The sequence below is a fragment of the Pleurodeles waltl genome, chromosome 8, assembly GCF_031143425.1.
Source record: "Pleurodeles waltl isolate 20211129_DDA chromosome 8, aPleWal1.hap1.20221129, whole genome shotgun sequence".
Taxonomy (NCBI): Eukaryota; Metazoa; Chordata; class Amphibia; order Caudata; family Salamandridae; genus Pleurodeles; species Pleurodeles waltl.
In genome coordinates, this window is record NC_090447.1 from 1,297,873,812 (window position 1) to 1,297,900,613 (window position 26,802).

The following is a 26,802-nucleotide window of genomic DNA, read 5'->3' on the forward strand; positions in this document are numbered from 1 at the left end:
CAAAGCTGTGTAGCTCTCATATTAGAAGTGTATTTTTCTGTCTCTTCAGAGTGCGGACTTGCAAACGACCATGACCAGCTATTGTTCTTTCTGTATTAGTTTGAAACATGGGGAAATTCTCCCATCCGCATGCTAGCATCTTTTAGTATAAAATGATGTGCTTCAAAACATTTATAGATACTTCCAAGGACAATGAGACGAGGGAAAGAGAACTTTTAACCTGAGACGTGTGCCAAGATGGTGAAGTAACCCTGGATATGCCACCTACGAAATGCCGATTATGAAGACCAATCAGAAGACGAACTAATATCAAGAAATGACAAATGCATTACTTAATGTATAATTTGATAGGTTAACAATGATGGGGTGTATTGGCTGACCAATAGAATTTTGGGGGAATGCATCACGAAAAAGGGATAAAAACCCATGACGGGAAACAGACAACATCATTAGGTAGGGAATGATATCAATTGCATCCCGAAACTCTGTCACACTATTTTGTGACTTGAGACTTAGACAAACCATCCTTGCCCATAGACGGCCCCTTACACTTTTCTCCTTATGAGGAGAGTGTTTTGCCTTTAACTTAGATAGACTGACGGTGATTTAACTGATGTCCTGAAGACGAAGACTGATCCTGAATGCTGACTTAATCAGAGGAGGGTAATTATAAAATTGCTAATGAAAATTCATTTATTTGCCTTTCTTTCTAGGTACCAACTGCTGTATGTTTTTATTAGAGACCTTAGTTAGATGTTTTCCAAATTGGTGTTCAAAATTGTTTTGCATGACGCCCAACATGCTAATGCTAATTAGAGGTTAGATGAGGTATTCACTCTGACTGACAAACTGACGTGACTGACATGGTGCTATGCTGAACTAGTATCTTAGAAAGTTCGATGTGTTACAATCTGCTTATATCTATCTGATTGTCTATGCTACTGATCTTTGCATTATTGAAAGCTTATTATGGTTGTCATCTTGTGACTGTGCTTATATGCTTCCTGGCTTTGAGATTGATGCATTTGCTACTAGATTGTAATCAATAGGGAATAAAACTCATAAACTTCATTAAGGTGTGGTTATTCATGACTGAAAGGTCATGGTTGCGCCGAATGTTTATTAATGTCTAAAGTAAGATATATTTTGGTGTTAAATGTTGACAATGTTATTGACATATTGATTGATATTTTGATCAGCCTCAATCTTTTCTTGTATAGTTTTACTTATTTCATCATGCCCTCCTGGAATGCGGTATTGCTGGGGGCACTTTCACTGGGGATATCTTCAGATGGCCCACACTCATGGCTGCCACTGAAATGGTAACAACCATCATCGAAATACAAAGTCATTCCTTTTAAAATGTCAATTCCTAGTATACATTCTAAAAGAGGCACAATTAAAACAGTATATTCTCATTTTGGCGTTCGCCCTATTTTCATTTGCACAGTAGTTTGCACGGCGGGGTATTGTTTTACCCCCAACCCTGTGATGGTGTAGTGCCGAACTGTAAACTTTTTTGGATTTCCATAAATTAAAGAGGCCTCCCCTCCAGTGTCAACTAATGGTCGGACTCTTTGTACATTTTTGTGTTTCCAGTGTATTTCTAAATCAACATGGGGTCTGTTATCTTTAAGAGCCCTTCCCTGTACCAGAGCTTGGCCTGTTTCCTAATCTGATATAAACCTGTCAACTTTTGCCCAAGTCAGTTCTGGGTATATGCTTTCATGTCTGCGAGTAGATTCTCCTTTTTCTTTGTTCTCAATGGTTAACCACTTACTGTCCAAATCTTCCTCCTCTTTCCCTTGTGAAGAGACATTTTTCTCCCTTTCCTTTCCATCCTCCTGACTTGTACACATTTATTATCTTGCTTGTTAACCCGCTAGCTTCCTTCTTTCCAGTCCAGGCTTCTTTTACTGTACATCTGCCACAGGCGTTCGGTATCTATTCCATCAAGCTGCTCCTTACTGACACTATCCTTCAGTAATGCCATAAACATGTTTCTTCTAGATACTCAGTTATTATCTGTGCGACCCTCAGACCTCGAGGCTCTCACTGGTTTACTCCAGTCTCAGAGCTCTCCTAGCTTGCAAACTGCTTCCAGCACCTCTTTTATTCTCTGCCCTGTCTGATTAATTAGGAGAGTAATTATTGCTTGCTGTTAAACTGGAGGAGCAAGGCAAATTATTTTATTTCGTACTGAAATGGCCAGTGGAGCCTCAAACAAATTGTGAGCTTCATCTAATAGAATAGCAGTTTTCAAACTTTCTTCCTTAATTCTTTGCTTAGCATCTCTCAATGTGTACCAAGACTTATCATTTGGGGGCCAATTTGATTCAGTCTGATATTTTTGATTACATCCCATGACTGCCAATTGTAATAAATTGTCTGCTCCTTGATTCCCATAACTCCTGAATTGATCTTGTATTGGGGGTCAGTGCTAAGAGTACAAAACTTCCTTGAATCTCCTGAATCTAATGTCACCCCTGAAGCACCCGTGTCAAATTACTTCACCATCCACGTAAGTAATGCTTCCCCACTTTTCTGTTTAAATCAGTCCATAATATCATTAACGTTTTGCTGAGTGTAATCTTCTAAAGAATGCATTTCAATTCCTCCTGGGTTCTGTGGGATGCCCTGTATTTTTTGTCTATATATGGGCTGTGCGCGAAACATTTTTGGCTTGTCTGATTCAAACTGGCCCCCACCTTTTTTAACCTCTTCATCACTAGAATTTGAAAAGTCAGTACTCTCCCAAATATTCATGTCCCATAAATCCGGATTCCAATCTAATCCTGCTTTGGGTATTGCTAAATGAACTTTCTTTTGATTTACTTTACTTCTGCGTTTTCAAAATCTGTTCTGAACAACTTTGACAGTGGCTTTCTCTGCCATGGTCTGATAGGTATCGGCCTTATGTTGCAATAGCTTATTCTGAGAAGACAGCATAGTTACAGTATTTTTAGTTTCAACTAACTGCCTTTCTCATTGCTGTTTCTCTTGTCCTAACTGCTTGCATTTCTCATGCATTTGTCTTTAGGCAGAGAGCAGTACCCACCCCCTTCTACCTAGAATAGATAAATCACCACTCCGTTCAAAAGGTACCTTTTGTAAACATATCAACACATTTGTAGGTTCGGCATCATTAAGACAATCATCCCAACATTCAGACAGTCCTGACCCTCAGGACCACTCGTTCGCCAACACATTATAAGGCTCTTTGATCCACCCTGGAATCTCACATGCACTTTTAGAAATGGTTTGTGAAGCTGATTTTGACTTCTTGCCAAACATATTTCACTTTTAAATCTTACACTTTTCAACCATTCCCCCCTTTCGACTATGCCAAAAATGTTTTGCTGTACTTCAGACTGAAAGGAGACAAAATGAGAGGAATGCCAAGGATGCAAAACTCTTAGTCTGAGTAATGAATTTACTAAGGCACTTCTCAAGGTTCGTATGGAAAACAGCATAATGTGAGGGTTTAGATCAAATGCAACAACACAAGTGCACTTCTGAAAATAATCACAGCAGTAGAATAATAATGATTATAGAAACAAACAAAGAAAATACACTACTTCAACCAGGGATAATATATGTATATATATATATATATATATATATATATATATATATATATATATATATATATATATATATATATATATTAATTATATATTCATGCACAACGCAAAGCTAAAAATAAGAATTAATAATGCATCACCATGGGGCCTGACATAGACATCATCTCTTTGCCAGCTTCAAATCGTGAACCCAAACGACCGCAAAAAGAGAGAACTACCCACAATGGGATCCGAGCAAGGTGTCCCCTCCCAGAAATGAGTTATGTCTAACCCCGCTTGTCAAGCTTCCTTCTTATATACTTAAAACAAGCTGGAGAGGAGAATTCTTGAAACTCCCCCTCCCATATGGTAAGTTGTTGTTCAAACACTGGCTGTACCAGGTCAGTTTTGAAGAAAGAGCATGTTTAGAAATTTTCCACATCTCAAGGTGCGCTCCCAAGACTGAACTGTTCCCTGCCGTACCATTAACATTCTCTGGTACAGCCGTATCTCTCCCTCATTCTTCTATGTTATGGCTCTGCCTTTGTGAGAAAGAGCGAGAGGAGCGAAAAACATGTTGCATAAGTTGTGCGCGGAAAAATACCGCACAACCAATATAACTGTGTTTGAAGCTAAGCTAAGCGCAAAATGGAGTCAGTGGTCAAGATGGAGCAGTAGGTAAATACAGATAGCACCACTTTGTCAGGATGGACAGAGAGAAAGGGTGGCTTCAAAGAAAGAGCTTGCAGCTCACTCTTGCTTGCTTGCAGAGGTGATGGCAATAAGAAAGGCTTTCTTTAAGGTGAGAAGCCACAGAGGACAATTATGAAGGGACTCAAAATGATCACACATAAAGTAAGTGAACACCAAGTTCAAGTCCCACTGAGGCATTATGAAAGGGGTAGTGGAAACATGTGGGTAAGCCCCTTGAGAAACTTCCCAACAATGGGAGATCTAAACAAGGAGGGTTGATCTGGTAGGCTGAGGAAAGCAGAGATGGCAAACAGATAACCTTTAAGGGTGCCTAAAGCACCTCAGACAGAGGTGAAAATAAGGGGCTCAACAGGCTTGTTGCTACACCATGCCACAAATTTGTTCCAACAAAAGGCGTATATCGTTTTGGGGGAGGGATAACATCACAGACTTCGAGCGGAAGGTCAAAAGCTATCAACTGACGCCGTTCAATCTCCATGCAAGAAGGCGGAGACTGGACAGGTTTGGGTGGAGAACCGTCCACTGCTGCTGCAACAGAAGATCCTTCCGAAGAGGCAGTCTGAGTAGAGGATCGATAGCCATGCTCAGAAGCTCAGGATACCATACTCTTAATGCCCAGTCCGGAGCCACAATGATTACTTGGGCCCAGTCATTTTTAATCTTCTTGAGAACTCTGAGCAGAAGTGATATTGGTAAAAAGGCGCATAGGACACCTCAGTTCCACTCGAGATGAAAAGCGTGGCAGAGCGAGTGCCGCCTTGGAAATTCCAGTGCGCAAAACAGATGACATTGAGCGTTCTCTGTGGATGCAAACAGATCTAACCAAGGCTCTCCTGAATGCTGAAAGGGACTTTGCGCCACCTCCAGATGGAGACGCCATTTGTGATCGGCCATGCATTGACGGCTGAGTTCGTCCATTCTGAAATTCAGAGAGCCTGCCCAGATGTTGAAACACCATGTCCAGAGGTGCAGAGCCTCCTGACAAAGGGTCCACGATCCAACTCTGCCCTACTTGTTGTAGTACTACATGGTGGTTGTGTTTTTTGTAAACAATGCAAGCCTGATCACCCTGAGCTCAAGAAGACTTATGGGGAGCCCGCACTCCACCAGAGACCAGACACCCGTTTTCTCCGCCTCCTCCATGTAGCCACCCCATCCTAAGAGTGACGCATCTGTCACCACTGTCAAATGTTTGGGGAAGGGAAAGATATCTGCCGTTGAACCAATCGTGGTTCAAAAGCCACCACTGCAAATCTTGCACAGTTCTCTCTGAGATCAGGACCATGTCGGAGAGATTCCCCTGATGCTGCGCCCACTGGAACTGCAGGTCCCACTGCAGAGCCTGCATGTGCCATCTGGCATGTGTGACCAGCAGGATGCAGGAGGCGATGAGGCCCAGCAGCCTCAGAGCCATTGTCACCAAAAACCCAGAACAGAGGGTGAAACATCTGTATCATAGCTTGAATATCCTGGACTCGCCGCTCAGAAGGGTAGGCCCAAAACCTCACTGTGTCCAGAAGAGCTCTGGTGAAAGGAAGCATCTGAGAGGGAGTCAGGTTTGACTTCGGCACGTTTATAGTGAACCATAGCAAATGCAGGAGGTTTGCCGTAGTCTGTAGGTGAGAGATGACAGCCTGGGGTGAGCCAGTCATCATGATAGGGGAAGACTGAAACCCCTAACCTGCGCAGATGAGCTGCGACCACTGCCATCACTTTCGTGAACACCCTAGGGGTGCTGGTAAGGTTAATGGGGAGTACGGTAAACTGAAAGTGCTTGTGCCCTACCACGAACTGCAAGTAAAATCTGTGGGCAGGCAGGACGGAGATGTGAAAGTAGGTGTCCTGCAAGCCCAGCGCTACCATTCAGTCTCCAGTGTCAAAGGCATATAGGACCTGAGCCAGAGTGAGCATTTTGAACTTCTCCTTCCTGAGGAAGAGACTGAGGGACCGGAGGTCGAGTAGAGGGCAGAGGTCTTGTCCTTTTTGGGCACCAGAAAGTAGCAGGTATAACAACCACAACCATCTTCTGGCACAGGGACCCTCTCTATGGCTCCCTTGGCCAAGAAAGCTGTAGCTTCCTTGCAGAGAAGCGCCAAGTGATCCTCTGTCATCCGATCGTAGGATGGAACTATAGCCAGAGGATAGTTTTGAAGGGGAAGGATTAGCCCCTTCGGTTTATATGCAAAACCCACCTATCCGTCGTGATGGATTCCCAGTGGGGCAGGTGATGGTGAATCCTGCCTCCAACTGGTTCAGGATGGAGCAACAGACTAGAAAGGTTTGGAGGCTGCAGCGGGGGTGGTGGTGGACTGGGCTGACCGCTAGATCCCTCATCCACAGGCATGTTGGATCCTGCGTCCGCGGCCATGAAGAGGCTGGGCAGCATGAATGCGGTTGGGCCCTCCCTTCTGTAGCCACAAAAGGGGAGAAAAGCAGACTGAGGTGGGAGAGGATCAGCTGTGAGTCCAAGGGACCGAGCCGTAGCTCGGGACTCCTTGAAGCATTCAAGTGCTGAATCCACTTTGTCTCTAAAGAGACAGGTGCCATCGAAGGGCATGTCTATAAATGAGTGCTGGACATCTCAAAAAAAGTAAAACGTCCTCATCCAAGTATGGAGCCTCAAGGCCACTGTCGATGCAACAGATATGCCTAATGAGTCGGTCGTGTCCAGCCCACAATGTATTGTAAACCTGGCTGCATCTCTACCGTCAGCATCGGCTTGGGAGAGAACAGCCCAGGCCTCCTCCGGTAACTGTGGCAGCACCTGCGCAACCGTATCCCATAAAGTATGGAAAGAGTGGCCCAAAAGTCATGCGGTGTTCACAGACCACAGCGCCAGAATGGAGGAAGAAAACAACTACTTCCCAAGTTAGTCCAGTCTTTTTGATTCCCTATCCAAGGGTGCGTATGGGAATGCACCAGAAAAGGAAGAAGCCTGGATGACTAAGCTGCTAGGCGTAGGGTGTTGAGTGAAGAATTTAGGCCCTCATTACAACATTGGCGGTCGGTGATAAAGTGGCGGTAATACCGCCAACAGGTTGGCGGTAACTATTGCCAAATTATGACCATGGCCGTGAGAACTCATATAGACAGCCACTTTACCACACTGACCGCCAGGGCGGAAACAACAGCCACCATGGCGGTAGCCACCTACAGCCAGGGGGAAGTCAATGTTCTGCCCACCATATTAAAAGACACAAATCCACCACCTTTTCCAGGGCAGTACCAACGACATCAAAAGCCTGGTGGGAACAGAACACAGAAGGGAAAGGACTCACCTTTGGAGGTACAGGGAACAACCACGCCGCCATGGAGATTGAACTTCAGATCTTCCCAATGATTTTCTACGTCCTGCTCCACCAAGAACACCAACGACGGCGAAGACGACTACGGTGAGTACAGCCGCCTAGCACACAAGGGAGTGTGGGAGGAAAAAGAGAGTGACACACACGCACACACAACACACCCCCCACCCCCATCCCCAACACCATACACACAGTCAGATGCAGTAATAAAGCATTTTTACCCCGTGCCCCTCAGGAATAATGCATGGACAAAAGGAATTGATGAAAGTGTGTGTAATAATATAAATACAGTAGAAATACAAAAATGCAATCTAATGGTATATACATATGTACAGTTCAAGGGACACTGCCCAGTCCAAATGTGTGTGGGCCACAGGCCAAAGTCCAAGGCCACACTTGTCACCTGCAGCAACACAGAGAGAACACTGCAGGGGCATAATTTGGAAAATAGGCAGGCACCTCAGGGGGATGGGGAATGGGGGGCACCTCAGCCGGCAGATGGAACAACACCACTGGTCCTGGAGGGGACAACATGCCCTATGCTTGGTCCTGGGGAATGCAAGGCCACAGTCTCTCAAGCGGTTGATTTGCCCACTGCTTGGTCCTGGGGAGTGCAAAGCCACAGTCTCTTAAGTGGGTGACTTGCCCATTGCTTGGTCCTGGGGAGGGCAAAGCCACAGTCTCTCAAGTGGGTGACTTGCCCACTGCGTGGTCCTGGGGAGTGTAAGGCCACAGTCTCTCAAGTGGGTGACTTGCCCACTGGTTCTGGAGGGGGCATTGTGCCCTGTGCTCTTGATCCTGTGGAGGATGGGATGATTGGGTGTCATACCCACAGGTTCTGGAGGGGGCATCGTGCCCTGTGCTCTTGATCCTGGGGAGGATGGGTTGAGTGGGTGTCATACCCACTGGTTCTGGAGTGGGCATCGTGTCCTGTGCTCTTGATTCTGGGGAGGCTGGGGTAGGTAGGTGGGTGTCTTACCCACTGGTTCTGGAGGGGGCATTGTGCCCTGAGCTTCTGATCCTGGGAAGTGCAAGGTCACAGTCTGTCAGCTGGGTGTCATTCCCACAGGATTTGCAGAGGGCAGGCCGCACAGCAGCCCATGGAGGCAGGACTACAGACCGTCCGCCGGCGGTGATGGCTGCTCAATGGTGGTGCTGCTGATGCTGCTGGTGGTTGTGGGTGGAAGCTCCAGGCCATCCCCTGCAGCCTCGAACAGCTTCCCACTGCTGGTGGAGGTGCTGCTGCTGATGTTGGGGGGAGGCTCCAGCCCATCCCCTGCAGCCTCGGACGGCTGCCCACTGCTGGTGGTGGTGGTGCTGCTTCTGCTGCTGGGGTTAAGGGGAGGCTCCAGCCCATCCCCTACAGCCTCGGACAGTTGCACAACCATGGTTGGAGGTGGGGGCTCCGACTGAGTCCCTGCACCAGGCCCCTTGTCCTTCCTGGCAGCAGCTGGGGATGGGTCCTTGCCCTTCCAGGGAGCACTTGGGGCAGGCTCCTTGCCCTTCCTGGCAGCAGCTGTTGATGGCTCCTTGCCCTTCCTGGCAGCACTAGGGGCAGGCTGCTTGCCCTTCTTGGCAGCAGCTGTTGATGGCTCCTTGCCCTTCCTGGCAGCACTAGGGGCAGGCACCCTTTCCTTGAGGCTGCCTGGTGCCCTGGATCCTTTCCCACAACGAGTGGGTGTGGAGACTACTGGTCCCGTGGACTGGGTGGCTGAGGTGCTTACCTGGGTTTTTGCCACACTGGCCAGAAGTGAAAGATGGGGGGGAGGGGGAGGGAAGAGGTCAATGGTGGAGAGGTAAAGCTTCTTAGGGACATTGGGGTGGGAAGAGGGAGAAGGTTTGGGAGTGGAAGAAGAGGGAGTGGTTGTAGGAGGTGTCTGCTGTGTTTGGGTGCAGGTACATGGGCTGTATGCTGTTGTGAGGTGGATGGCTGTTGGGTGTCTGAGTGCTTGCGTTTGTGTACCTTGGGAGGGGGGCAGACACAGTGGGAGAGGACACATGGGACGTGATCATGGCTGTTGTGGTTGTGTCTGCTAGTGAGGTGTGTGTTCTGCTAGGTGTGGTGGTGATGGTGGTAGTGGATGAGGATGTAGTGCATGCAGGTGTGAGAGTAGACGCAACAGGGAGGGAGGTGGAAGAGGAGGAGGAGGAGGAGGGGAAGACAGTGGAAACTGTGGATGTTGGTATGTCTGCATCTGGATGCTGTTTGTGTGAGTGCCTGTGGGATGATGTGTGGTGCTTGTGCCACTCTTGTGTGTTGTCCTGTGTGCATGCTCATCTGCCTGTGTGCTTGGGATAGTTTGGGGTTGAGGGGAATGGGATTGGGAAGAGGAAGTTGGAGGGGGAAGGGTGGAAACAGGTACAATGGCTGCCATCAGAGAGGAGGCCAGAGCCTGGATTGATCTCTGTTGGGCTACCAAGCCAGTGTGAATGTCCTCCAGGAATTCATTTGTCTGTTGCATTTGGGCTGCCAGCCCCTGGATGGCATTCACAATGTTTGACTGCCCAACAGAGATGGATCGTAGGAGGTCAATAGCCTCCTCACTCAGGGCAGCAGGGCTAACTGGGGCAAGGCTTGAGGTGCTTGGGGTGAAGGAGATGCCCACTGTCCTTGGTAAGTGGGCATGGGCAACTCGCTGAGGGGCTGCTGGGAGGGCGGTGCTGGTACGGGGTGGCAGCTGTAGCTGGGGTGGTCACTGTAGTGTCCGCCACCAACAGGAAGCTTCCACCCGAGGAGGTATCTGTGTCTGATCTGTCCTCTCCAGTCTCCACTGTGGTGCTCCCCTCGCCCTCCATCCCACTGGTGCCCTCAGCGCCGGTGGACTCTGCCTCCTGGGTCCTGTGGGATGCAGCTCCCTCGGTCACTGATGCCTCTGTTTCTCCACCAGATGTTGCTAATGCACATAAGGACAGGATGACAAAACAAGGAAGGGGGGGAAGAGACAAAGGATACTCTGGGTCAATGGCTGCCCCAACACCACCGTTGGCGTACACAGCACCGTCACACACAGGGAACAGCCATACGCACTATACAATGCACCACCAGTAATAATGCTAACCACCAGGGCATGGGGAGGGGCACACCTTAGACCCATACATCCCTGACCATTAGTGGATGCCTACAAGCTAGGTAGAAGGATTATCACTTCAGAAACCTGCCCAACATGGGACCTACTCTGCAATGTCAGGCCTAGCCTAGGGGCACCCATTGACAAACATCCCCCACCTGGGTACCCCCTACCCTACGTAAGTTGGAATGATGGGAACTGTACTCACCCTCTTGTGGCTGCTGTGATGCCCTCAAGCGGCCATCCAGCTCTGAATAGGCCACCACCAGTGTGGGGGCCATCAGGGGGGTCAGGGATCGAAGGGCACCCCTTCCTCGTTGGGAGGATATCCCCAGCTGGGCCTCTGCTGTCTTCCGTGACCAGCATCTCAGGTCCTCCCACCATTTCCAACAGTGGGTGATCCGCCTGCCATAGACTCCCAGGGTCTGCATGTCCTTGGCGATGGTACGCCATATACCCTTCTTTTGATGGGTGCTGACCTGCAGAGAAATACACACAGGAAAAGGTGTCAGTCAGACCGTCCTGCCTGTTACACTTATGGCCCACCATACCCCTTCACATCGCCAATTGCACACACAGGGCCCAGCACACAAGCTGCACGCTGCCCAGGGGACATCCACCAACCCCCCCTACAGGAGGCCTTCATACACACTACTCCATGCATTCATGCCCCATACATCGTGCTCACAGTGTACTTCCCTGTTGGTCTGGAGGCCCATACAGCAGACGGTACTTGGATAGGACTCCATCCACCAGTCGCTCCAACTCTGCCGAGGGGAAGGCAGGGGCCATTTCCCCAGTCACACGAGCCATGGTAGGTTCCAGACACAGGTCACAGCAGCACATGCAGTGTAGGTCCTCTCCTGTTGAAGGTCAGGTAGCAAGTGAGTGATCAGATAGAATATGGTGGTTACGTCTGTGGCGGTGCATTCCATCACTGCCGGCGTACATCACCATTGGCCACTGTACCCCATAGGGCCCAATAATAACCAATGAGGAGTTGCAGAGCGGATCGCGACCGCCTACCACAACGGCGCACAACGTCAGCGAAATTACCTCACTTCCACCTGTCCCTCCACACAGGACATGCGGGCGCCATTTCGGGGGAGGGGCAGGCCCTGGATAATAACTGCGTCACAGTTTAAAATTGGGCATACAGGACAAATGCCACTTATACATTATAAATTAACATCATGCATTGTACTGTTGTGGCTACAATGTACAGTTTGTGACCGGCTCCTCACTCTTTTGCCCCATAGATTGCTACAACTGCGGATGAATAGGAGATGGAGACATACCCTTGGTGGACTTGGCAACAATGGAGGACAGGCACATTATCCTCACCCATAGACATGACAGGGCCACAATCACGGAGCTGTGTGCCCAATTGGAGTCTGACCTAATTTCTGAAATCCGTCACCCCACTGGGATCCCCCCTCTTGTGCAAGTCCTATCTGTGCTCCGTTTCTTGGCAACTGGTTCTTTCCAAGTGACAGTGGGCTTGGCATCAGGAATGTCACAGCCAATGTTCTCAATAGTGCTGACAAGAGTGTTGTCTGCCCTGATTAAAGAAATGTGCAGCTACATTGTTTTCCCCCAGGTGGAGGGTTTGGCCACAGTGAAAGCTGACTTCTATGCAATGGGACATCTCCCCAACATCATTGAGGCATATTGCATTTGTTCCCCCCCCCCCGGCAAAAGGAACAGGTGTTCAGAATTTGAAAGAGTTTTCACTCAATGAATGTCCAGATGGTGTGCTTGGCGGACCAGTACATCTCCCATGTCAAGCATCCTGGGTCAGTGCATGATGCCTTTATCCTGAGGAATAGCAGCATCCCAAATGTGATGGGCCAACTACAGAGGCACAGGGTGTGGCTAATAGGTGAGCCCTGATTCCCACCCAGTAGATGTTGGTGTATGGGTATGGTGTGGTCCGTATGGGATAGTGTGTGGCTAAATGTTGTCCCTCGATATTCGCCGGTGACTCTGGTTACCCCAACCTCTCATGGCTACTGACCCCCGTGAGGAATGCCAGGACAAGAGCAGAGGAACATTACAATGAGGCACATGGGCGAACATGAAGGATTATCGAACGTACCTTTGGCCTGCTGAAGGCCAGGTTTCGGTGCCTCCATCTAACAGGTGGATCTCTGTGCTACTCACCCAAGAAGGTCTGCCAGATAATCGTGGCATGCTGCATGTTGCACAACCTGGCACTGAGACGCCATGTGCCTTTTCTGCAGGAGGAGGAGGCTGGAGATGGCCGTGTGGCAGCAGTGGACTCTGTGGACAGTGAGGATGAGGAGGCAGAGGATGAGGATGAGGACAACAGAACTGCAGTGATTCAACAATACTTCCAATGACACACAGGTGAGACAGTGTTACTTCACATTTCATTGACAATTATTTGTATGTCTTTGGCACTGGCATGCTGTTATTTCCCACTTCTATGCCCACGTACTGTACCCTTTGGCAACTCATTTTGCAGATGTTGGTGCCCCACTATCGCTCCTGGTGTGATCACTGCAGACAAATACAGGTCTTTTTGATTTGAACATTACTGTACATTTGAATTGCAATGTTTAAACATGGTTAAACGAATACATACTCAAATAAGTTTGACATACTCAATACTTGTATTTTTTCAAAGGGTATTTATTCAAGTGCTAAGAAGTAGAGGGGCAAGTGCATTAGGATAGGGTGATGATGGAGGAAAGTCAAGGGTATTGTTCCAGTCTATTTGTTGCACAGGTGCACTGTCCAAGGGGACATAGGAAAGGGAGCAATGGCAGTTCAAGGTGGACAGGGTGACTGTGTGGGACACAAGGGTGACAATCAGGAGAGTCTCATTTCCTGGTGGGGGTCTTGGCAACAGTCTTTGGCTTCTGCTTGGATCACAGGGAACATTTGTGAGGTGGTTCACCTTCTGCAGGAGGAGGGATGCTGGTGGCCTGTTGGTCCTCTGGCAGGGCTTCCTGTCCACTAGTGGCAGCAGAGGTGGAAGGCAGTTCAGATGTCTGGCTAGTGTCAGAGGCCCGCTGTTGTGAGGCTGCCTCCCTCATAATGTTGGCCATGTCTGCCAGCACCCCTGTTATGGAGACCAGGGTAGTGTTAATGGCCTGCAAGTCCTCCCTGATCCCCTGGTACTATCCCCCCTTCAGCTGCCTGTTCTCCTGCACATTGGCCAGGATCTGGCCCAGCGTATCCTGCGAATTTTGGTATGCTCCCAGGATCTCGGTGAGTGCCTCCTGGAGAGTTGGTTCCCTGGGCCTGTCCTCCCCCTGGCGCACAGCAGTCCTCCCAGTGTCCCTGTTGTCCTGTGCCTCTGTCCCCTGAACCGTGTACCCACTGCCACTGACCCCAGGTCCCTGATTGTCTTGGGGGCGAGGTATGCCATAGGCTCCCTGTAGTGGTGGACACACTGCTGATTGACGTGTCCTGGGGAAAGAGGTATGGGTACGCTGGGTGAGTGCTGTGGTGGTGTTTCCTGATGGGGGAGGCTCTGTGGTGATGTGTGACTGGGGCTGGGTAACCGACTGTCCAGAGGTCCCTGATGGGCCAGGTTGGTCATCCAGATCCAGGCGACCAGAGTTGCTGTCATCACTGTGGGCCTCTTGTGTTAGGGGGCTGGATAGTGCTGGCACATCTTCGCCGCTGACATTGGCTGGGGTACCTGTGGGGATGTAAATGCAGTGTTATTGTTTCTGAGTGTGACATATTGTGCATCAGTGGCTTGCCCTCTTTGGTTGTATTTGCCCTGGCAGCTTTCACTTGTGTAAGTTTTTATGTGGTGGGCTAGCTGATTCTCTCTAGTGTGCATGCTTTGGTGATAGGTGTCCATGCAGGGCTATGAGTGGTGTCCATGCATTGGTATGGCATGCAGGGCTTGGCACTGGGATGAGTGGGATGTGATAGTGGGGTGTGTGGGAGGTGGTAGAGTGATGGGAGTGAGGGTGAGGGTGTGGGTATGTGATGGCATGCAGGTAGGGGGTGATAGTAGTATAGAGCTGACTTACCAGAGTCCAGTCCTCCTGCTACTCCGGCCAGGCGCTCAGGATGAATGATTGAGCCAAGACTTGCTCCTCCCATGTTGTTAGTTGTGGGGGAGGAGGCGGGGGTCCACCGCCAGTCCTCTGTACAGAGAGTTGGTGTCTTGCTGCAATGGAACATACCTTCCCCCGTAGGTCGTTCCACCTCTTCCTGATGTCATCCCTTGTTCTTGGGTGCTGTCCCACGGCGTTGACCCTGTCCACAATCCTCCACCATAGCTCCATCTTCCTTGCAATGGATATCTGCTGCACCTGTGATACAAATAGCTGTGGCTCTACCCTGATGATTTCCTCCACCATGACCCTTAGCTTCTCCTCTGAGAATCGGGGGTGTATTTGTGGTGCTGTGGGTGTTGTGTGAGTTGTGTGGGTGAGGGCGTGTAGTGTGATGTGTTGGGGTGTGTGTTGTGGGGTGCGTGGGTGGGGTATAGGTGATGGTGGTGTGTGGCTCTGGTCTTGTCTGTGGTCGCAGTGTCTGTCTCGTGCCAATTCTTTGTAGTTGTAAAGGAATGTGGGTAATGTGGCTGCATGTTTTATAGTGGTGTGGGTGTGGTGTGTGTAAGGGTGTCAGGTGGGTATATCTGAATTTTCCAATCTGGTGATGTTTTGTATGTGTGTGTGTATTTTGAGCACGGCGGTATGTACCGCCAATGGTTTACCGTCATTGAATGTCCGCCGTGGTGATTCGTGAGTCATAATGTGGTGGGCGTTGTTCTGTTGTCGTAATGGTGTGGGTTTTGATACCACCAGTTTATTACTGACCTTTAGTGTCGCAGAATTGTGTCTGTGGCTGAATAGTGACGGATTGGTGTGCGTGTGTCCGCGGCGGCGGTACGTTGGTGGCAGTCAGCGTGGTGGTGAGCAGGATTTACCGCCAATGTCATAATGAGTGCCTTAGTGTCATTGGGCACAGGCCTATGGTGGCAGGTGTTCGTCCTGTTAACAGGAGTCCTTGGGCTGTGTTTGGACCACATCCCTAGCAGGACATCAGTGAGGACTTCAGTTAAGGGCAAAAGGGGTTCTGACGTAAAGCACCACAGTCAGGAGGTTTGTCCTGACTGCCACAGAAGGCAGCTCGATGCCCAGGACCTCAGCCGCTCTTCTCACCACCATGGAATAGGAGGTTCCCTCCTCCATGGCCACTGCAGGGGGAGAAAGCATGCCAGCATCAGGGGAGGTGTCCTCACCACTTTGCCCGATTCCTGAGCCCAGTCCATTTCTGGATCATATAGCTGGATTCCACAGGGTCCAGCGACCCCTCCACACTCGCACTATATATGTACCCATAAGTATAAGGGTCAGGATCCAAACTGCGGAACATAGGCCCCGTCGAAGACGGAATCGGAGTCGAGTGACTTCGGTCCGGCTCTGGGTCGGAGTCAGGAATGAGAATGAGGTTGACGTCGATCGTGGCCCGACTGGCGTCGAAAGCGTCAACGTCTTTGCCGGGGCCTGGGAAGGTTACTATGGCACAACCGGTGTTGGCATGAATCCGATAACAGATCCTGAGGTGCCTTCCAGAGCCAAGGCCAAAGCCGCTGGTGTGGAACCCGAGGTGGCCCCCTCTGACCCTCCGCCCTGAGGGCAACACAGGAGGGTCAGTCTGCCCAAAATTGAGGTGCATGGCCTCGTAAATTTCCCTGAGTTGGGCAGGGTTGGATCCCGGAAACTCAGGGAGGAGCAGAGCCAAACTAGAAGCAGGCTCCAAGGACGGAGGCCTGGAGCGTCGACGCTCCTCCCACGTTGCATTGTCCGAGCGACAGGGTGAAGTCGAAGAACATTTGTTCTTCTTTGACTTCTTCTTCTTGTGACCTGAATGTCCCGAAGACTTGGAGTGGGAAGAAGATGAGTGGTGGTGGTGGCACCGTGAGCGGTCTCGTGACCTTCCTCTCGAACGAGACTGGGAGCATGAGTTTAAGGGACCACTTCCTCAAAGCTTTCAGGTTCATGGCCTGGCATTTGGAGCACAACTTCAGGTCGTACTCCAGGCACCACAAGCATGCGAGGTGCGTATCCGTAATGGACACCATGTGGTGACAGGAGTTACACGGCTTGAAACCGGTCTTATGGTAAGACATCTAGATGCACCAAGAGAGTCAAAACTTTGACAAAAAGGTTGAAAAGTCAGTCAAAAAGAGACTGAGGGTAGCTGTTCTCCGGATCTGTGCGTAGGCTGTTGCAGAAAGAAATGAACAGGCATCAGCGTACCATGGTGGCACCTATTAACTATCACAATGTCATCATGGCGACCACAATGCCAACGACAGATGGAGTGCAAGGGTCCTGCTCGAAGCAAAATCTCAGGATCCAGTCTGACTCCTGTGGGAAATTCTAAGGTAAGGAATCTGCAACTAGAAGACTCTATCAGATTTACCATTTTAACTACCGTTAATACTGGAGGAAGCTTTGTTTCTACTAGCAATTACTTATTGTGTTCTCTGCAAAAAACAAAATTGCCAGAATTACTGGGAGTTGAAATGGGGGTAGTAAAAACCACATAGAATTACAGTTTTAAATACTACTTATAAATACTAATGATGCTGGAGATGGCTTGTAAATGGTGTAAAGTGGAAAAAACGACCAGTAGGTTTTACTTACCTTGGGTAATGTGCTTGCTGGTGGATACTCTATGTAACTACAGATTCCTTATACTGTGAATCTCCACGGTAGACTGGTTGTGAGAACTCTTCCAATAGCTCTAGTACGCCAGCAGATGGGGCCATTGGTCTCTGTCAAGTTTTCATCTAACCTCCAGACATCACGACATGGAGATGCATTCTGGCTGAAACTGCTGCATGCTGACTTGTTCTTTTCAGCGCCTTCAGACACGGACATAGAGCTTGGCTGACAGTTTAACATGAACATATGAGAGCAAATTTAGCTTAGAACCTTATTAATTCCCATACGGTCACTCCACAGAGGTGACCAGCAAGATTGTTACCAAAGGTAAGTAATTTATACTTTTGACAGACTCTTCTACCCGCAGATTCCTCATCTTGTGCACTGACACCAAAGTAATGCCCCCTCAAGGGAGGTGGGACTGAGGGATGGACTTTACACCAGGAAGTGCTGAAGGTCCAAAAGAGCAAAATGCCCCTTCCTGTGGTCTTGAGTTGATACAAAAGTGCCTGGTGAAAGTATAGATGGATGTCCATGTGACACCCTTGCAGATGTCCAAAACAGGAACACCAAGAGAGAGAGAGAAATGTGGTCACAGTTTAAGCCCTCGTGGAATGAACACTAAACCCCTAAGGAGAATCTGTCTTGGCAGAGGTATAACACAGTTTGATGCCAAGGACATGTAGCAGGGCGTAATCCCTTCGTCCTGGCTTTCTTCCTATTTATTTTCCTTGCTGCTTTTTCTCTTGTATGGTCTCTTCTTTCTTTTTCATTTGTTGTAGGTGGGACCCAGGTGGCTGTGGACTGCTTTGTTGTTCCAGAGACCTCAAAAAGAAGATGGAATAGCCAGTGAGTGGACTCCTTAATATCTCTCCAGGGATATTAATACAACAAGAGTGTGGGGGTGAAAGGGGAGTGCTCAGTCACAGTGCAGAAGTGTGTCTTGCCACAGGCTTCTGTGTATCACCCTGGAGTCATGCGTATTTTTGTGGTGCTCCCTTCGGTGCTCGTGTTATGCACACCTCAATTCAACTTATTTGACTCACCCTTCTAGTATACTCGTGACGCTAACACCCCGCAGTGCCATGCCCAGTCCCTCCCTTCTTCCCCGCTTACCCCATTACTACCCGCTATGACTGCATATGTGGTCACGTGCCTTGAAAAGCCATGTTCCTCCTGGGACGTGGCGATATGTCGCATCTTCTGGGTTCACTATAGGATGGACGGCAGTCTCCTGTTGGCCACTCCCCAGGTGTCCTTCTGGCGCATATTCTTCCTGGCAGGCTCTGGTTATATCCTTGCTTTAAGAGCCTCAGAGTACAACTGTGAAAAGGCTCAAAAGGAAGCCACATCAAAAATACTAGACTAAAAGTGAGATCCAACTGCAACATGATAAAACAGACAATGAGACATTTGTGTGAAAGCCCTTCTAGAAAATGTATCACAAAGGTGACTTAAACAGAAAGGACTGAGAGGGCAAAGCAAGAAAGGTCAAGAGGGCCCCTAAGTAATCTTTAACAATGAACACAGCAAAAGTTCTTAGCTAGTTCAGCTCAATGGGGCAGGTCCTCCCAAAGAGGGAGTGGAAGTAGAGGGAATTTGTAATCCGAAACCCTACAAGCACAAGACAAGAGCTATAAGACCTATAGGATAAGACCTATAGGATTAAATGCAGAGGTGGGAATTCATAAAGGAAACAGGTATCCAGTGCTTAATTTAAGTTGGCGATTGTCGATGGGGGGCACCAGCACTTATTTTTGGGGACCAGTACTTATTTGTCCGCTTTAGACATTTACTGATAGCAAGAGAGGCAAAACACAAAGCCGAAAGACAGATAAATCAACACAACGGGAGAATACTGGAACCTACAAGAGTGAGATAAATGGGGAGGGGCTACCTCGTAGTGGATTAAAGAGACCTGAGGTGACCTGAAGACTACACAACTTTGGTATTCAGTACGCTGACTTTTAATTGGACAAGCCGCTGGCTTCTTAGCAGAACTTTGGATACAAGCACTCATTGATTTACAAATTAAGCACTGCAGGAGTCCAATTAAAATCAGGATACATAGCAAAGAGACAACTTTGCTTGAAATTTATATCTACATATGATATAATATGTGTTAGACTTATCATCCTTGGTGTGGTCTCCCTTAACTTTTTGCCTCTGTTCCCCGGGTTGTTGATGTGTGCTGGACTCTGATTTTGCTGTTTTTGTTACTCTGGGCACTTTACCACTGCTAACCAGTGCTAAAGTGCAAGTGCTCCTTTACAAAATGTGTATGTGATTGGTTTATCCATGATTGGCATATTTGATTTACTAGTAAGTCCCTAGTAAAGTGCACTAGAGGTGCCAGGGCCTGTAACTCAAATGCTACTAGTGGGCCTGCAGCACTGGTTATGCCACCCACATAAGTAGCTCTGTAATCATGACTCAGACCTGCCATTGCAGTGTCTGTGTGTGCAGTTTTACCTGTAAAATCAACTTGGCAAGTGTACCCACTTTCCAGGCCTAAACCTTCCCTTTTCTTACATGTCAGACACCCCTAAGGTAGGCCCTAGGTAGCCCCAAGGGCAGGGTGCAGTGTATGATTAAGGTAGGACATATAGTAATGTGTTTTATATGTCCTGACAGTGAAATATTGCTAAATTCGTTTTTCACTGTTGCAAGTCCTGTCCCTCTCATAGGTTAACATGGGGGCTACCTTTAAATCTGATTAAAGTGTAGATTCCCTTTGGGAGCGGATGGACATGTGGAGTTTGGGGTCTCTGAGCTCACAATTTAAAAATGCATCTTTTAGTAAAGTTGATTTTAAGACTGTGCGTTTTAGAAAGTGAGAAAGTTAGCATTATCTTGCTTATACCATTTCTGTGACTCTGCCTGTTTGTGGATCCCCTGTCTGGGTCAGTTTGACAGTTGGGCTGGTTGCACCTCACATTAGACAGTGACACAAAGGGAGCTGGGGTGTAGCCTGCATAGCCTGATGAGCCATCTGTGCTAGGAGGGAGGGGAGGAGTGGTCACTCGCACCTGAAAGGGCTGTGCCTGCCCTCACACAATGCAGTCTCCAACCCCCTGGTGAGTGTCTGGGGCCTGGCCTGGGCAAGGCAGGATTTCACATTCCAAAGAGACTTTACTTTGAAGTAGGCCTACTTCAAAGGAGAAACTGGGTATCAGAAGGGCACCCAAAACCACAGACTTTAGAACACTTCTGGAAATAAGAGGAACCTCTGCCTGGAGAAAAGCTGAAGAGCTGAGGAGAAGTGCTGCCTTGCCTGTGACTGTGCTTTGTGGAGCTATCCTGCATTTGCTTGCCTCCTGTTGTTTGAAGTCTCAGGGACAGCAAAGACTTCTCTCTGCCAGCACCTGGAGTCTCTGGAGAGACTCCTGCTCTGACAAGTGGCGCCCTATCCAGTCCCTGGACCCTTGAAAGGAAAGCTGGTGGAAATCCAAGGAAATCGACTTCGGGCGACTTTGGACCAACGCCGCTGCTGAATCCGGGGACGCCGCCTGCACCCGACACCGTGATCTTCGCTGGAACGCGACGCTCTTCGCAGACCCGATGCCGCTGCAGCCCCGCTGAAGTCCGCGACTCCGTGGAAGTCACCGCACCACGTCGTGACCGACGCCGCTCAAAGTGCACGGATTCAACGTTTCGCACCGACGCCGCGATCCCCGACTTCGCGCATCGACTTGTTTTCACTCTTCACCAAAGTTACTGTACTTGGGGGTCTACACGATTCCGTGTCCGGCGCCGCTGGTGTCGGCTTGTTGGGAAAGACTCCATCACGACGCCGTGTTAACACCTCATCGAAGCATTTTTGTTTCTAAGCGCTATTTTTTAGTTTAATCTTTAAAAATTCATAACTTGACTTGTGTATGTCAGATTTTTGTCGTTTTGGTCTTGTTTTGTTTACATGAATATTTGCTATTTTTCTAAACTGGTGTTGTGTCATTTTGTAGTGTTTTCATTAAGTTACTGTGTGTGTTGGTACAAATACTTTACACCTAGCACTCTGAAGTTAAGCCTACTGCCTAGCTACCAAGGAGGTAAGCAGGGGTTAGCTGAGGGTCCTAACTAAAGTGAGGGTCCTTGCTTGAACAGGGGGTCACCTGACTGTCAACCAAAGACCCCATTTCTAACATTGGTGATCAGCGGTTGGGATTTGGACTTGTATTTGTACTTGACATACAGTGATTAAGTGTACACTACTGTTTGAGTTCAGACCACTATGTGACCACATTCTACTTGTTTGGTGATCTTTTGATTTTTCTCTTTTGGGACTGTTTTTGTTCTACTCCATTTTTTTTGCTGATTCCTTGATTGACTTTCTTTGGAACTTCATTTGGGAACTTGTGTTTCTGTCTTTGGAACTTTTGCACTTGTTTTTCAATCTTCATCATGTCCCAAGTTGGAGATGCATCAGTTGGAGCTGACTTTGACCTTGAGGAATTGGAGGGTTATACCAAGGCTCAGTTGAAGCAGTTCTGTAAAAGTTTTTGACTGTCCCAGTAAGAGCTCATCCAGGAAGGAGGAGCTGCAAAAGACGCTGAGGGCCTGGGTGACAGCCAAGAGCACTGAAGGGCACACAGAGGATGAGGGAGATGAGGAGGAGGAGGAAGGGTGTTCAGTACACAACGGTATTGTGGGTGGGCCTGTTATGTCCAGGGAGAAGGTCTCCAGGGCAGGTAGCAGTGTCTCATCTAAGGGTCTGACACCTGAAAATTTACAGGACAGACAGGCAGAAAGGGAGTACCAATTGGAGCAGAGAAGGCTAGCCCATGAGGAGAGGAAGTTAGCGATGGCTCATGAGCTTAGCTTGAAAGAGATGGATCATAGAAGCCAGTCCGGTAGAGATGGTAGCAGCAACCCTACAGTGCAGCCTGAGAGAGGGTGCACATTCCTAAAGACCTTGTGAAAGATTACAAGAGGGAGGATGACATATACTTGTGGTTCAAGGAGTATGAGTCTGCTCTCCACATGAATCTGGTCCCTGAAGCTCATTGGGGGGCGGGTCTGTGGAAGCACTTTGAGGTGGAAGGGAGGGATACACTGACAGCCTTAGGGGATGCTCAGAATCTCACCTACTCTAACAAGAAGGATGCCTTGCTTACAAGGTATGCTCGTACCCCTGAGCAGTACAAGGATAAGTTTAGGTCCTACAAGAAGAAGGAATTCCAAACATGGTTGGAATGTGTTGATTCTTATTGCAGGTCACTGGATGGTTGGGTGAAGGGCAGTAAGGTAACTACATATGAGGGGCTTTACAATCTGATTGCTTGGGAGCACTTGTACAGTTTATGTTTTCCAGAGCTGCGCCAGCTCCTGATTGATAGCAAGCTGACTGACCCCAGGAAGCTTGCGCAGGAAGCGGACCGCTGGGAGAGCACCAGGGTCCAAAAGAGGTATGGGGGAGATCACGCCAAGGGTGGGCAGGGTCCCTCTCAGAAGAAAGGGGGGCGTAAGGGTAAGCAGGGGGAGTTCTCTAAAGGGCCCCAAACTGATTCCCAGGGTAAGGATTCCCAACCCCCCAGTGAAAAGAAGCCATGGTTCTCTAAAGGGAAGCCAGTGGCAGGTGGTCCCCCACGTAAGTGCTATGCATGTGACTAAGTGGGTCATGTGAGGGGGGACCCCAAATGCCCGAAATGTACACCGGCACCCACTGGTGCGACGTCCCAGGGTTTGGCCAGTGTAGCGCTTGGGGAGGAGTTGGCTTCAGGTGGGTTGGAACCAGCTGAGATGACCCTTGTCTCACTAGGGGACAGTGAGATGGTCCAGAGAACCTTAGTGCCTGAAAACACTAAGAAGTACAGGCAGTGGGTGACCATTAATGGACAGAGGTTGGAGGCTCTGAGAGACACAGGAGCCTGTGTGACTACAGTGAGGAGTCAGCTGGTGTCTGAAGAGCAGATTGATCTCCGGGTACTTCACCAAGTAGTTGCAGTGGACGACTCAGAGCACCTGTGCAGAGTGGTGCAGGTTCCCTTTGAATGGGGGGGGGTCTCAGGTTCCTTGAAGGTAGCTGTGAGTCCAACCATGCCTGATGATTGTTTGCTAGGCAATGACCTGGAGGATTCCCCTTGGAAGGAGGTGGAACACAGGTATCACTTGGAGATGTTGGGTCTGCCTGGGTGGGTATGCATATCCCCCCAGTCAATGGCAGACAATCAGGGTAATCAAGAGCCCCTGGAGCCTGAAACAGTGGCCCAGGGGACCGCCAAGAAGAGGAAGGGCAGGGGGCGCGGGAAACCGGCCCCAGAAGTTCCCACGGTCCGGGAGGAGGTGGAGCCTGAGGGTGACGCCCCGGAGCCTACAGGGCAACAAGTGGCTGAACTGGGGGAGGTCCCTGAGCTGTCGCAGTGGCAGCAGGAAGGGGGGCCCACCAGGGAAGCATTCTGTGCAGCACAGAGGATATGCCCTACTTTGGAGGGTTTGCGGCAGCAGGTTGCAGACCAGGCGGCTGGCAAGGAGCCAGGATCACACCTGATTTATTGGGAGGATGACCTCCTGTATAACGAGCCTAAGCTTCCTGAGCCTGGATCAGCCCGTGTGCTTGTGGTACCCCAGTGCTTCAGGGCCTTCCTACTGGGGTTGGCTCATGATGTGCCTTTAGCTGGACATTTGGGGCAGGACAAGACCTTTGAGAGGCTTGTCACCCACTTTTACTGGCCCCAAATGCGCAGGAACTCAGATGCACATTGCAGGTCTTGTCAGACTTGTCAGGAAAGTGGCAAGAGTGGGAGGAAATGTAAAGCTCCCCTCCAGCCTTTGCCTGTTGTCAGTACCCCCTTTGAGAGGGTAGGCATTAACATTGTGGGGCCTCTGGATCCCAAGACAGCCATGGGCAACAGGTTTATCCTGGTCTTGGTGGACCACACCACCCGGTACCCAGAAGTAATTTTTTTTAGATCAATCACTTCCCCTGTGGTGGGTCGTGCATTGATGGGGGGTTTTACCCGCATGGGGTTCCCCAAGGAAGTGGTATCTGATAGGGGTACCAACTTCATATCCACATATATGAAGTCTCTGTGGAAGGAGTGTGGGGTAACCTACAAGTTCACCACCCCTTACCACCCCCAAAGTAATGGTCTGGTTGAGAGATTCAACCGCACCTTAAAAGGCATGATCATGGGCCTGTCAGAGCCCTTGAGGCGGAAGTGGGACGTCCTCTTGCCATGTCTTCTGTTCGCCTACAGGGAGGTGCCTCAAAAGGGACTTGGGTTTAGCCCCTTTGAGCTAATTTATGGCCACCCTGTGAGGGGACCTTTGAGTCTAGTTAAGGAAGCTTTGGAGAAAGCTCCTAGTAAACCCCCCCAGGATGTATTCAGTTACATGCTGGCTTTGAGAAACCAGACTGCCCGCTTCAGGAGTCTCGCTCAGGAGAACCTGGAAGCAAGCCAGGAGGACATGAAACGCTGGTATGACCAGAATGCCACTCTGGTCGAGTTTCAACCTGGACAAAAAGTGTGGGTGATGGCACCAGTGTAGCCTAGGGCGCTCCAGGATAACTGGACTAGGCCATTTGAGGTGATGGAGCGCAAGAGTGAAGTCACCTACCTGTTGGACTTGCGGTCTCCTAGGAACCCATTAAGGTTCCTGCATGTCAACCGCCTCAAACCTCACTTTGAGCGGACTGAACTGTCCATGCTCCTTGCGACAGATGATGAGGTAGAGGAGGAGAGTGAGCCTCTTCCTGACCTACTGTGTGCAGGAGAAAATTAAGGGTCAGTGGAGGGAGTGATCCTCTCCCCCTCCCTGACTGAGGAGCAGCAAGGTGACTGTCGCCACTTGTTGGGTCAGTTTGCCTCACTGTTTTCCCTGATCCCAGGAGTTGCACACTTGTGCACACATGAGGTGGACACTGGGGACAGTACACCTATTAAGCAGAAGGTTTACAGGGTGACTGACAGGGTCAGGGCGTGCATTAAGGATGAGGTATCCAAAATGCTTACCCTAGGGGTTATTGAGCACTCCAGCAGTCCTTGGGCCAGCCCAGTGGTATTGGTCCCAAAGGCTGCTGCACCTGGTGCCACTCTAGAACTCAGGTTCTGTGTGGACTACCGGGGACTCAATGCGGTCAGCAAGACTGACGCACACCCCATCCCCCGAGCTGATGAGCTCATTGACCGGTTGGGAGCTGCCAAGTAACTCAGTACGTTTTATTTACCATCTGGGTACTGGCAGATTGCCTTAACTGCGGGGGCCAAGGTGAAGTAAGCATTCTCTACACCAGATGGACACTTTCAATTTAAAGTGATGCCATTTGGGATGAAGAATGCCCCTGCCACCTTTCAGAGGTTGGTCAACCAGGTGTTGGCTGGGCTAGATGAGTTCAGTGCTGCCTACCTGGATGACATTGCTGTGTTTAGTTCCACATGGGAGGAACACCTGCAACACCTCTGGAGAGTGTTAGATGCCCTACAGAAGACAGGCCTCACTATTAAGGCGAGAAAGTGCCAAATAGGGCAGGGTTCTGTGGTATACTTAGGACACCAGGTGGGGAGTGGCCAGGTGGGGAGTGGCTAGGTGGCACCCCACAGCCTAAGATTGACACGATTCTGCCTTTGGAGCCTCCCAAGACCCAGACTGAAGTGAGAGCCTTTTTAGGTCTCACAGGATATTACAGGTTTGTTAAGGGATATGGTACCATTGTTACCCCCTTAACTGAGTTGACTTCTAAGAAGCAACCCAGGAAAGTGATCTGGACAGAGGCTTGCCAAAACGCTTTTGATGCCCTGAAGGCTGCCATGTGCACAGCACCTGTGCTGAAGGCACCTGACTACTCCAAGGAGTTTGTTGTGCAAACAGACACATCAGAGCATGGTATTGGAGCAGTACTCTCACAGCTTAATGAAGAGGGCCTAGATCAACCCGTAGCCTTCATTAGCAGGAGGTTACTACCCAGGGAATATAGGTGGAGTGCTGTAGAACGTGAAGCGTTTGCTGTGGTCTGGGCACTGAAGAAGCTAAGACCCTACTTGTTTGGGACTCACTTCCGAGTTCAGACTGATCACAGGCCCCTCAGATGGTTAATGCAGATGAGGAGTGAGAATCCAAAACTGTTGAGGTGGTCCATTTCCCTACAGGGGATGGACTTTATGGTGGAACACCGTCCTGGTACAGAACACGCCAATGCTGATGGTCTGTCCAGGTTCTTCTGCCTTAGTGATGAGAACTCCCATGAGATTGGGTAGTTGCTCCCCACTTTCAGCTTGGGGGGACACGTGTTAGACTTTTCATCCTTGGCGTGGTCTCCCTTAACTTTTTGCCTCTGTTCCCGAGGTTGTTGATGTGTGCTGGACTCTGATTTTGCTGTTTTTTATAATCTGGGCACTTTACCACTGCTAACCAGTGCTAAAGTGCAAGTGCTCCTTTACAAAATGTGTATGTGATTGGTTTATCCATGATTGGCATATTTGATTTACTAGTAAGTCCCTAGTAAAGTGCACTAGAGGTGCCAGGGCCTGTAAATCAAATGTGACTA